Raw genomic sequence first — 12,951 nt, 5'->3', positions numbered from 1 at the left:
AATCAGACTGGCACTATGCAGTTCAACACTGTTATGCATGTGGATGTGAATACCTATGTCACTGCAAATGGGTGCACATGAAAACAAATACTGTGAGTCCAGCTCACAATCTTACCCCATGTTGGGATGTCCCATGGGAAGGGTGGGAATGAGGGACCCTTGTAGTCACACTCTGGATCCAGAGTAAGGAAGACATTTTTGTCAAAAAGCAAAGTTGTATGCATTGAGGGCCATGCATTGTTGCTCACACACATACACGAAAAAAACTCTAAAAACAAGTTCTACTGTCTGAGAGACTCCTTTTTCAAGCATACATCTCAATCATACCCTTACTGCCTCATGGTGCATCCCTCGTAGTACTCCACTCCTACAAACCGTCCTCGCCTCTTCCCCGCTGGTAACGGAATGAGCGTTGGCGTTAGGTTCATATAGTTGCCCAGCTGTGGAAAACTAATTAATTAGGTGAGAGTGGACATAGGCTATGTTCATTAAGGATCGTTCGATTCTGTGTCTGAAAAGTTGCCTGGACGATGCGCGGCGCTTAATTATGTCGTTCCGCATCCGGTGTCCGAAAGACTGCCTGGTTTATGCGTCAACTTGAGTCCACTGTGTGGAAGACGTGATCAGGTGTTGATCGCAGCAGACACGCAGCGTTAATGAAGGTGGATCAGAGGCACCTCGATCGGACAGGGGTGTGGTGTAGTGCGCGCTTGAGCAAAACTTTTTCCGAAGGAAATGTATTTTGCAGACTGTAACAAACCGAATGTCGGTCAGGCGTAATAGGGTACGCGCATGCGCGTAGTATTTTGCAAAGGAATTATATTTCCCTCAAACTGGAGCTGAATGAGTGCCACCATATCAGACAGAATGGATCTGGTCTAGGATGCTACGGGGTGGTTTGTAGCTAAGAGACTCAAATGATTTTTAAAGTGCAACACACTAAGGGGGTCATTAGGATCCGCCCGCCATCCCGACGTAAAAAGGGACTGACCGCTATAAGAGCGGGGGTCCCGTGGGGGCCATTAGGATGCGGCGGCCGCAATGCTAAAAATGCACGTCATGCATTTCAATGTACAACGTGACAGGCACCGCACAGTGCCTGCCACATTGTACATTGAAATGACCCCCATGTGCACCCCCCAGAATCCCTTGGGGCCCGCAACGGGCCCCCGCAAGAGATTCCCACATGCCTTTCCGTGGTGGCGTTGCCACCACGGAAAGGCATATGTCCGCCCCATCATAATATGGATGGCGGTGTCTAGCAGACACCGCCACCATATTAAACTCTTTTCCGCCCGGTCGACTTGTCGACCGGGTGGAAAAGCAGCGGACAGTCTTTCCGTCTGCCATGGTCCCCCCGCCATAGTAATATGGCGGGGGAAATGGATGGCGGGCGGGGACGGATGGCGAGCGAATCACCACCGACATACGGGCGGTGGTGATCTGCCCGACATCCTAAAGGGGCCCTCAGTGCCTTATTGCCGGATGGAATAAATCCGGGTGGGGCGCTACGGGAAGATGCGTAGCTTTAAAGCTCAGATTTTAGAAGCTGAATAGCATATAAAGTGTTTTTTGTGAAACCACAACATGGGGGGGGTGGATGTCCCCCATTGTCCTCAGAAGGTCATGGGGAGTTAGTGTGAACAAAGAAAAAACAGATATTGGGGGTGAATTAAAGATGTAACATATTCTAGAAGGACATGCATATATATACCCCGCTCTGATATCTGTAAGGGTCTTGTTTTCGCTTTGTAAAACTTTTTAAATAAAAATAAATAATTCTACAAGTATGGTAGGTCTCATTAGCGTTCTGATTGAACAGAGCCTTCTATTGTGTGGGGAGATGCCGCACGCATCTTATCTGTGTGTACAGAGTTTTATACTGGGGGCTGAATGGGAGAATCGCCTGATGGAAAGATAAACATGGATCACAGGGGAATTTGGCGCGCCAAAAGCACACAAGGAAGATAGCAACATAGAACGCTGGCGTTGGTGTTTGGTGAGGAAGTAGACGCACATGAGTGAAAGAGCTGATAACGCATACACTTTCATGGAATGCTTAACCAAAAAGAAGAAAATAGTTCACTAAAATTGAGCAGTTGCAGAAAACAAGTCAGACAATTAAGGTTTAAATCTTTTTATTGTTATTGTCATTGTGTTACAAATAATATATTGCAAAACTAATAAGACACAACCCAACATGTTCTGATGTATAGCGTTTTAGAACCCTAGTGTAATTTTCCCAATTCATGCCCTTATATAGGTATAAATCACCATATCCTTATATAGGCATAGAAATCATATCCCTATTTAGACATAGCTCATGCAGTCCAAATACGGCATGGCTACTTCCACTAGTTCCGAAAATCCACAACGATTTCTTGGAAAACTCGGCTTCAGCAGTTAGGGACTTCCCCTTGCTTGAATATTGATTTGTCCAAGAACTCATGGAGTTTTCAAAGAACGGAGACTCTTTGATGACGTTATTATGTCCAACTTTACGTCAAACTCTTCACCTTCAAGGTATAAATATGCCCACATTTGCCCTAGCAATCACACGGTGGTTTGGAGCAGATCGACTATTTACTTGCCCGACGCATCTCGCTGCAGAAAGTGCCGAAGGAAGCCGACCCTCCAGCAGACGCACTGAGAGAGACACTATCTTTTCTCTTGCAGAGAAATCCAGCTCCAGTGTTTCCAAGCTCCCCTTGCGGGGTGTTGGGAAATCGAGTCCTGAAACAGAGAAATACCAGACCTCCTTCATTCTAAACCAAGGTACGGAGCTGATTAACCCTAAGAGAAATCTTGGATAGATTCTTGGCAAAAAGAAACTAAACGTATGCTACACCACGCTTACTTCTTCCCTCGTCCTAGACTTAGGTTAGGTACATTGGGGTAGGCGTATTTTAGAAGCATCAGTTGAGTACTTTTAGTCGTTATTTATTAATGTATGTATTTTATAGTTTAGAAACCATACCATGATTTGACAGTATTATTTTGTAATACTCTTCTTGCTGTACGCATTATACTTTGCAACCAGTATTACGATTGTAGCAGTTCACTTTACTTGCAAGAGAAAGAAGACTGTTCAATAAATACTTTTATTGAAAAAGCCCGTCTCTATGCTTCTCTGCACCTCTGATGAAACGAAGCATGCACGATTGACTGACTAAAATATCTATCTATTTCCATAACTCTGAAGATACGTTTTTATCTTCGGGAAACAAAGTTGTCATGTTTATGTGGTTGTCAGAAACTAATCCCTTCTTGTTTATTCGAAAAAGTTTCTAGTGACCTCTGAGCTTGCTGGCACTCACAATTAAGTCTAATATATTCGATAGAGACCTAGTAGACATAAGTCCTACGTCACATCTATAGGATATATTATTCCAATGCGCAGAGCCTATTGGGAATATAGGAACTACACTACAGTTCAAGATAAGAAAAGCAAATGCAACAAACCCACATCCCCTCTGCTCTCCCTCGCCCCCATTCTCCTCCCAAAAACTCACCCAATGTACTGCAGCCACCCTGCCCTTCCCACCCCTCAAGGTCAATATGATCTAGCATTGTCATGGTCGAGCTAAGGCCTGCCGGTCCTATGATCATTTGACATAGACAGGATGGATTCTTGTTGGATCTCTAGGAGCCTCAGTTGGCGCAAATATTTGGGGCACGTGAGCTCCCCCATCTCTGTTCCAAGTAATGATATAAACGGATGCCTCAAATCTGAGAATGAGGCCCCATCTCTGTCCAGCGAAAGGGTTATGCGTTCCATTCCCAGTACATACCACAGCTTATGCAACCCCCCTTGGTGCTTGAGTGTCTTATCAGTGCTCCAGTGTGACAGTACATTTTGCAAAGCCGCCCCTAGAGCTATTCCAATTTGCCTCCCCTTCCTCGATTTAAGGGGAAACATGAGCTTGTTAGGCAAACCCAATACAACAAATGCCGGGAAACGCAGTATCTGTGTGTCGAAATGGGTATCTATATTTGATAGTACTTGTTCCCAGTATGAGGCGAGAGCTGGGCTGTCCCGTAATATGTGCATCAAGCTGCCCTCCATGCCATAGCCCTCCAGCAGCCCAAGGCTCGGTTATGGTTATCCAGAAACACAGTGACCTAGTCCACAAGGCAATAGTTTTTATGTAAATCTGTGGGTACATATGGATATGTCAAAAGATCATTCCAAACACACCTCTGAATTTAACAGTAGGTGTCTGTCTCCAGATGCTTGCCAAAAAATTATAAAAGTAGCCAATCTCTGATACATCTAACATTAGACACCACAGGACAAACATTCAGTAGAGAGACGACATCTGAAAAAATGTGTGAGTAGCTAGAAGACACCTCATGGGCGCACCACCATTGGGGCCCCTGGTTGGTACTCACCAGGGTGGCCCTGTTCTCATCATTGGTATCAACTAGCTTAACGTAAACGTGTCCGACTCCCAAAAGTAAAAGACAGTGAATGGTGCAGTGTACACAAACTTATATGTGACAAGGACTAACAACGTTCAACATATAACAAAACAAATACTGGGCACACAAGAATAGGAACCTTTTATTTGTATTCTCCTGTCTGCCAACAGTAAACACATATATAAAACAAAGAGAGAAGCGAATACTACCTATCGATTCGCTTTCAACTCGCTGCCGACATGTTTCATTGCCATGGTAAAGATTCAGGCAATTTCTTCAGGGCAAAAGTGTTTATAGAAAGCCACTGCCAGCAAAGTACTGTGTTTGGGGTGCTGTAAATCAAAGAGAGGAGGAAAGCATGTATGAGGAGCTATCTGTGATTGCACTGTGTGCTGTGTATTGTTACTATCCGACCACACTGTAGGAATGTAAATTACCTGGCTTACAGCTTCAACTTTCATACCATTGTAGTCACGTTTTTTTTGTAAATACATGGCTGGGGGTAATTGTTAATGATTGCCACATAAAACAATATCGCGTTTGTGTTGACATTTAGATAGGTATCCCCTCTAAGCATTGTCACGCCAACCTTTTGAAGGCTAGGGCCAATCAGAATTGAGATACCACGGCAAGCGAAACCTTGAACCAATCAGATTCTCGTTTCGTATTTGGCCGGGTGACATGCATACCATGTGACGCTACGAGCCAATGAGAACCTGGTACTAAAAATAAATACCACACGCCCCAAACGCTCGGTGATCCGGTGCTGAGAAGACGCCGGTGAATCATTCTCCACTGGTATTTACCTTGCTGTAAACGAAGCGTTTGGAAACGGAACACCCGGTGAGACTAGATTAGCTACTTCTAATGTCCGCCCACGCGGGGCTTTTCTCTTGTTCCCTCTGATAGATAAACTTTTATGGGAGAATAGACTACACTTACCGAGTGGGAGTGGGTCCCTGACTTTTCAAAAAAACGTGACTACAATGGTATGAAAGTTGAAGCTGTAAGCCAGGTAATTTACATTCCTACAGTGTGGTCGGATAGTAACAATACACAGCACACAGTGCAATCACAGATAGCTCCTCATACATGCTTTCCTCCTCTCTTTGATTTACAGCACCCCAAACACAGTACTTTGCTGGCAGTGGCTTTCTATAAACACTTTTGCCCTGAAGAAATTGCCTGAATCTTTACCATGGCAATGAAACATGTCGGCAGCGAGTTGAAAGCGAATCGATAGGTAGTATTCGCTTCTCTCTTTGTTTTATATATGTGTTTACTGTTGGCAGACAGGAGAATACAAATAAAAGGTTCCTATTCTTGTGTGCCCAGTATTTGTTTTGTTATATGTTGAACGTTGTTAGTCCTTGTCACATATAAGTTTGTGTACACTGCACCATTCACTGTCTTTTACTTTTGGGAGTCGGACAAGTTTACGTTAAGCTAGTTGATACCAATGATGAGAACAGGGCCACCCTGGTGAGTACCAACCAGGGGCCCCAATGGTGGTGCGCCCATGAGGTGTCTTCTAGCTACTCACACATTTTTTCAGATGTCGTCTCTCTACTGAATGTTTGTCCTGTGGTGTCTAATGTTAGATGTATCAGAGATTGGCTACTTTTATAATTTTTTGGCAAGCATCTGGAGACAGACACCTACTGTTAAATTCAGAGGTGTGTTTGGAATGATCTTTTGACATATCCATATGTACCCTCAGATTTACATAAAAACTGTTGCCTTGTGGACTAGGTCACTGTGTTTCTGGATTGTATGAGTGGAGGGCGACCTAGTCCTATAAATCCCTCTGTACTCCTAGTATATGAACGCAATCGGTTATGGTTATACCTGTGTTTCCTGGGGGGTGTAAGGTACCAGTATGAGATTATCTTGGTTGCAGTTTCGATACTGGAGACATTCCTTACAGTATGACGCGCGTGGTAAAAAATGTCACTCCACTCCCTCTGCATCAATGCCTGCCCCAATACTGTTTCCCAACGCCTTTGTCCTGCCGTAAGGATCCCTACCTCAGAAGGGCGTAGCTGGTGGTTGAGTTAGATAATGATATGTGCATTGGATGTCTTGGTGGGCAACCATTTCTCATGAGTAGTTAGTGGCCTCTGAGCCCCCCGTCTCACCGAGGGGTGCATGACCAAGTGTCGAAGCTGATGGAACTGGCATCTCTCCGATTCTGACTGAGCGACCGTGGAACGGAGATCCTCAAAAGTCAAGGAGCCCTCCATATCAAAGAGGTGCCCAATAGATCTGCAGCTCTCTCTATCCCAAGATTGGAAAGCCCTCTGATCTAGGTCTGGGGTGAACTCCACATTCATAACTATCGGAGTAAGGTGTGACGTAAAGATAGTCAGTCCTTATTTTCTCGCAGTGGAGTCCCAGGCTTTCAAAGTTGTGCTAATGATCGGTGAGCCATATATTCCGGCTGGTGCCAGGCCTTCTGAAGAAAGGGGATTCCCCAAAGCGCCTGACCTGCAATCGCTCTCGCCATAAAAAGCCAATGCTTTTCTGACTCCCCTCGCGACCATTCCGGTACAACAAATAGCTGAGTTGCTTGGAAATATCAGGCTATGTTGGGGACCCCCAGCCCTCCCTCCCGGGGAGATCTATAACTTACCTGTTTGCTGGTTCTAGGTTTTTTGTTAACCCACACAAATGAGCAAAATTCCTGTTGGAGCGATTTAATGATCCTGAAGCGGGGGTGGGCTCCAAGAGGAGTGTTTGAAAAAGATATATAATTTTGGGTAAGGCATTCATCTTAAGTGCTGCAGCCCGTCTAAGCCAGGAAAGGCTGTAGGGCCTCCAGCTGTTCAAATCTTTTCGAATTTGGGAGAGGAGAGTCTGGTAATTTATGGTGGCTATAGCGAGTGTAGAAGTAGTCAACTTGATCCCTAGATACAGAATCGACCCAATGGAGTGGGATTGTGCATATGAGAGCCTCTTTGGTCTGTGGCTTTAGGTAGACCTCTAGGGCCTGCGATTTTCCAATGTTAGCCTGGAAACCGAGGCCTCTGCAAATTTCCCAAGTTCAGAGAAAAATGCAGGGACAGAAGCACGAGGGTCCTCCAGCGTGATGGCCACATCGTCCGCATATAAATTGATAGTATTAATATCTCCCCGAAGCGGACTCCCGAGATCAATGGGCTCTCCCGCACCTTCTGGGCCATGGGTTCCATATAGATTGCGAACAGAAGTGGGGAATGTGTACAGCCCTGTTTTGTCCCCCGGGTTATTGGAAAGGGATCAGAAGAATTGCCGTTCCCCCGGACAGTGGCCACGGGTCAGCCTTAGCTGCTAAAAATCAATTTATGAAATCGGTCTCCTACCCCAAACTGTACAAGAGTAGCCTCTAGGTACTTCATGTGTACTCAGTCGAATGCTTTCTCAGCATCGACCGATATCACCACCCTCTCCACCTTTTGGCATTGTGCTTTGTCGAGGAGGTGGAGTAGCCTTTTCGTATTATCACTGCACTGTATAGAGACCACAAAGCCCGACTGGTCCAGGTCCACCAACCCCGGCCTCATAGGTCCCAACCTTGCTGCCAGTATCCCCATGAAAAGCTTCAGGTCAATTTTCAGACGGGATATCGACCTGTAAGAGGTGCAATGCCGGGCTTCTTTACCAGGCTTCGGAATCACCACAATTGAGGCAATTAGCATCGTAGTAGGGATATCAGAGACTTCACCTATCTCATTGAAGAGTCTAGTAAGGGCAGGTGCCAAGGTGGTAAAGAATGTCTTATAAAGATCCCGGAGAAGCCATCTGGGCCGGGGGACTTAAGATGCTTTAGGCGAGCAATTGTCGATATCACCTCCTCTATGTGAATTGGGCTGTCAAGACTGTCAACCTGATCTGCCGTCAATTTCGGGAGAGTGGCCCCCTGGATGTATGCAAGAGAGTTTTATTTCTGAGAGGTGTAGGGCTGTGTACAGATTAGTGTAGAAGTCCTGAAAAGCTTGCTTTACGTCTGAGTCAGCAAAACACTTGCCACCTGTTTCAATGTAGATCATGTGGACAGAGGCCGCTTGGCGCTGAATGCAAAGTTTATTCGCCAGTAGGGGCCCGCACCTATCGCCTCTCACGTAAAAGGTATGGCGTAACCGCAGGGTGGCGCATTCTGCCTTACTTAGATGTAGAACGGCAAAATGCTGGCGCACCGTTTGTAATTTTCGCCACACGCCAGGGCCACCCGTCCTCTTATGGATGCGCTCCAGCTCCAGCACCTGCTTTGTAAGGTCTCCCCTTTTGTCCCTCTTAAGTTTATTGTCCTCTACAGAAGTTGCAAGAAATCCCCCCAATCAAATGCTTTAAGCGTCTCCCAAAGTGTAACGGTGGAAACGTCAGGGGTATCATTGAGGGACAGGAATTCTTTAAATGCGGTGTTGAGCCGTTTTTATCACCTCCGGGTGATCGAGAAGCATATCGTTCAGTCACCATGTATATGCTGGTCGGCCTGGGGAGGGAAGTGCCAAAGTGAGGGTCAGCGCAGCATCATCGAAGTGGGAGTGAGGTTCGTTGTCTGATGCTTTTATGTTTGGAAGCAGCAAACGAGACCCTATAAAATAATTAATCCTGGCGTATATTTTATGTGCGTGGGAGTAAAATGTGTAGTCAGTGCAGTGTGGATGTAATGTGTGCCAAAAATCAACGAACCCCAGGTCCCTCAACCACTCCCGCCCAGCCTGTGTAAGTGTGCCTTTTTGCCCATAACGCTGCCACTACCGGTCTAGCTGAATATCAAAGACCATATTGATGTCTCCTCCCATTATAAGTTGACGGTCTGGTGAGGATGTCCGAGCCATCACCGCCCGCTTCAGGAACATCTCTTGCCCCTCATTCTGTGCATATATGGACCCAATAGTGTCGGAGTGGGTATTAGTAGTGAGCGAGTAGGCCAGAAATCTCCCTTTGATTTCGGCTCGCCTCTCACACACCTTACCCCTGAATGTGCACGAGACGAGAATTGCGACCCCAGCCGATTTGGTGGTATGTGAGGAGAAATATTGTGGCAAGAAAGCCCTCGATCTAAGTCTGTGTATGTCTCCTTGTCATGAGATGAGTCTCCTGTAGGAGAGATATTTGGGCTCCCAATTGCTCTAAATATGATAACACTGCCCTTCGCTTGATTGGGTTATTCAACCCCTTTACATTTAATGTAAGGATTTTAATGTTGGCCGTCGTCATAATGTAATCTATTTCTAAATCTAGATAAGGGCCAACCGTCCCCCAGGATCCCGACTTTCACAGGTTCACCCAGAGAGCCCAGACGGCCCACCCAGTAGGAGGCAGCACCTGCAGCTATTACTACGGACTTATGGAGCCTGGGAGAGAGAACGAACAAAACAAAAAAAAGAAACCCCCAAAATTTACATTTACGTGGCAAAAGTCCAACATTGTGGTGTAAACAATTGTCCTGGGCGAAGCTCCAAGGGAACAAACAGTGAACAGGTACCAGTGGCCAGTATCTCCCCACGCCCGCTCAAACCAAACCCCGCAACTTATGATAGGAAAGTATACGAAGATCCTCGCTGAGCATCTGCTATGACCTCCCCGCGCTCTGCATTTATTCACTAGGAGGGTCCTTTGCGAGAGTCGCTAACAAAGCTTGTTGTTCTTTCGCCATGTTGTCTTGGTCAGGGCGCGACAAGCTCGCTGGAGGTTTAATCGTCGTCCACCCATGGCCGCAGTGTCGCCTTCGGTTTGGTTTGCTTTGTTGCGGGTCGTCCTCAGAAGGGACCTCTAAATTCAAAAGTCTACAAGCCTCCACCACCGAGCGGAGCTGTCCAAGCACTCCATTATGGGAGAAGATTAATTGACCACCGAGCGGAGCTGTCCAAGCACTCCATTATGGGAGAAGATAAATTAAAAAGGGTGGCCCCATAAATAGGAGATGCCAGTTGACCTTAGGTGAGTGGCAACTGGTCAGAATGCCTTGCGTTTCAGCAGAGTTGTGGCAGCCAAATCTTGATATAAGGTTGGTCAATGATCCAGTCTTCCTCTCCTCCCCCTCCAGTAAGTCTGCTAGCCCTGGAAGTCTCCTTTGGCGCCAGATGCCTCAACCTATGCACCTCTCATCTACGGTGGCCCTCCGTGGGACCGCACTTCCTCTGGGCCTCTTTTGCCTGATCGCTTTGCCTGGTGGTTCACTCCCCCCGGCTATCGCTGCACTCACCCGCTGGCTTGCTGTAGGCTGGGCTCAGAGTAGCTGCAAGACCGCCCGATTTCCAGGGGTCTCAATCATAGGTCCCTCTATTTCCACCTACTGCCACAGGGCCCAGAGGCCACGCCTCAATCACCAACTCGCAGGCCGGAGGGTTCCGACCAGCCCCCAAAGGCCTGCACCGCTCTCTCAGCCAGTCTCTAGGAGAGTGTCACGGTCCCTCGGCTACACGCTGCAACGTCCCGGGAAGTATCTGGTGCCACGTGTCGTATCGCCAGCCCCTTTGTATGTTCTCCAAGGGCGCCGCTTACTCAGCCAAAACGGCCGCCCACGCCTTCGCTCTGCTCCGGGACTGATTCGGCAGCTAATAATTCCACGGCTGTTCTCTGCCGATTTGCACCCCTATCTCCGGCTGACCCCTCCGCTGGCTGCTCCTCTGGCAGGGGTAGATTTCCCTGCAGGAATTTGCTTCCTCGGACCTCCGATCCGCTGCTGTGGACAAGGGCCTAGTTGAACGGGAGCGGTGAGCCAAAGGAGCACGTCCTACTGCTCCGCCATCTTGGCACACCCCAAGTCAGACAATTAAAAGGTAGTAAAGAGTCAGTGCTCCAGGAAAAACCAGGAAGCGGAAGACAAGCCATTGAATAAGAAGCAAGCACATTTAAGTGACAATGTATCTAACCAGTAGTAAGCAATGAGTGGGCTGTAAGACCACTAGGTTATTAGTAAGACCACAAACGTTCTTTCGCAACCACACAGTTTGTGCTGTCTGGTAAACGAGACCTAAAAGTAACCACTGCACCAGCTTCCCGAGATCGGACCTTTTCACTTTGCCAATAAATGTTTCAAACTTTGCAACAAATGCCAGCAGAGACTCGAAAAGATAGAATCGAGTCCACAGTCGAGAAAAGACAGATGCAGTAGGCTGGCGAGCCAAATTGACAAAACCTGAAGAGAGTGTGCAAGACGCATATGCATCCATACCCCTCGCACATTTCCATCCTATGCAACCCTCATTAACTCACCTCTCGCACACAAAAGCCTCACAGATCCCTTCTGTCCCTTCCACATTCACATCCTTCACAGATCACAACCCCCTCCTCACACCGTGGAACCCTCCGGTGCCAGCATGCTAGCACATGGCCATTGAGCGGGGGCAGGAGGGGGAGAGGCGGTGCTGGGCATTGCAGTAAAGGAAGCTGTATATTTTGCTTGGTGAGGTCAGGGTCTGAATGCGGTACAGTCTCAGGCTCAGTGCCTCTATCTGCGGTGTACATGTGTGTGTGGTTTACTGTTGTCAGGACCGAGCACTTCCTGACGTCTGGAAACTCCAGCTTCATCTGTTAAGACTCTCTTTATATTCAGCCGGCCACAGCGTGCTGCACAGAAAGTAACGCCGTTTACTCAGATTGCTTTACCGGAGAGGCCTTTGTGCGCTAGCATTTCAGGAGGGCTTCTATGCCCTTGCAATATCTACGTGAGAAAAGTTTTACACGTTTTCTTCTTTAAACGCTTTTTGCACTGAAGGCTCTTTGCTGGATGCATGCTTTGGAAGCCATTTCTTGGGCGTCTGCTTCCAACCTATGCCCATGGTCTGCTTTCCGCCCGCTCCTGAATGGACCATTTAGAGCCTTTATTCTAGGGGTCTGTGCACGTGTGCTCCTGAGTTGCTCCTCAGTAGGCCCTCGAGACCATTGGCTGCATACAATGCGCCCCAAGGCAGGGGATCATACACAGCCTTCGATGGTCCCTTCACTTAGAAAGCAAAGCAGATCAGTGGGTCAGTACTTTGGCCTCAGTACATACCACAGTCAAACGTATTACAGACTTTCAGCAGAGTTAGTAAAGGACTCTGGTAAAACTCCATGCTCCAGCTCAAAACACAATTACATCGTGAGCAAAGACTCTATATCAAATAAATGAAGAGAAACAAGTTCGATGTTAAATTATTAAAGCATTTAAACCATTGCCTCCTTCTAGGAATTCATAGGTACAGACATTGACATAATATCTGACAGATATAAATATTTAAATTCAAGCCGTAAGATTGTATTATTTGGTAAAAAAAAAAAAAAGTTCCAGTTTTCCAAATAGTAAAGGCGAGATGTTAGGAATTTTTAGAATTTAATAATATAGAAGCCATACCATAAAACAATATATGAACTTCATTGAGGCATGTGCATTGTAAGGAAATGCATCTTTTTGCATGATCACGCCCCAAAGGTCTGGACTGATGCTGTCTGTTTATCGATTCTGAGAATGCACTGAGGCCTGCTAACTAGACCTAAGTGTTCTAACCCTTTGCAAAGTGTATGTTAAATTGCCTACCCCCAATGGGCATGTCAACTTAC

The 12,951-nt window shown here is 46.8% G+C and overlaps 1 protein-coding gene across 1 annotated transcript in view; it reads left to right on the top strand.

The window, feature by feature from the left end:
* The window catches only part of LOC147669119 (NEDD4-like E3 ubiquitin-protein ligase WWP2), a 252,572-nt gene that overhangs the window by 50,503 nt on the left and 189,118 nt on the right, over positions 1 to 12,951 (top strand). The window lies entirely within an intron of this gene.

Source organism: Lissotriton vulgaris, unplaced genomic scaffold (genome assembly GCF_964263255.1).
Source record: "Lissotriton vulgaris unplaced genomic scaffold, aLisVul1.2 SCAFFOLD_1690, whole genome shotgun sequence".
In the NCBI taxonomy this organism is placed as follows: domain Eukaryota; kingdom Metazoa; phylum Chordata; class Amphibia; order Caudata; family Salamandridae; genus Lissotriton; species Lissotriton vulgaris.
This window is presented reverse-complemented; position numbering and strand designations above follow the sequence as displayed.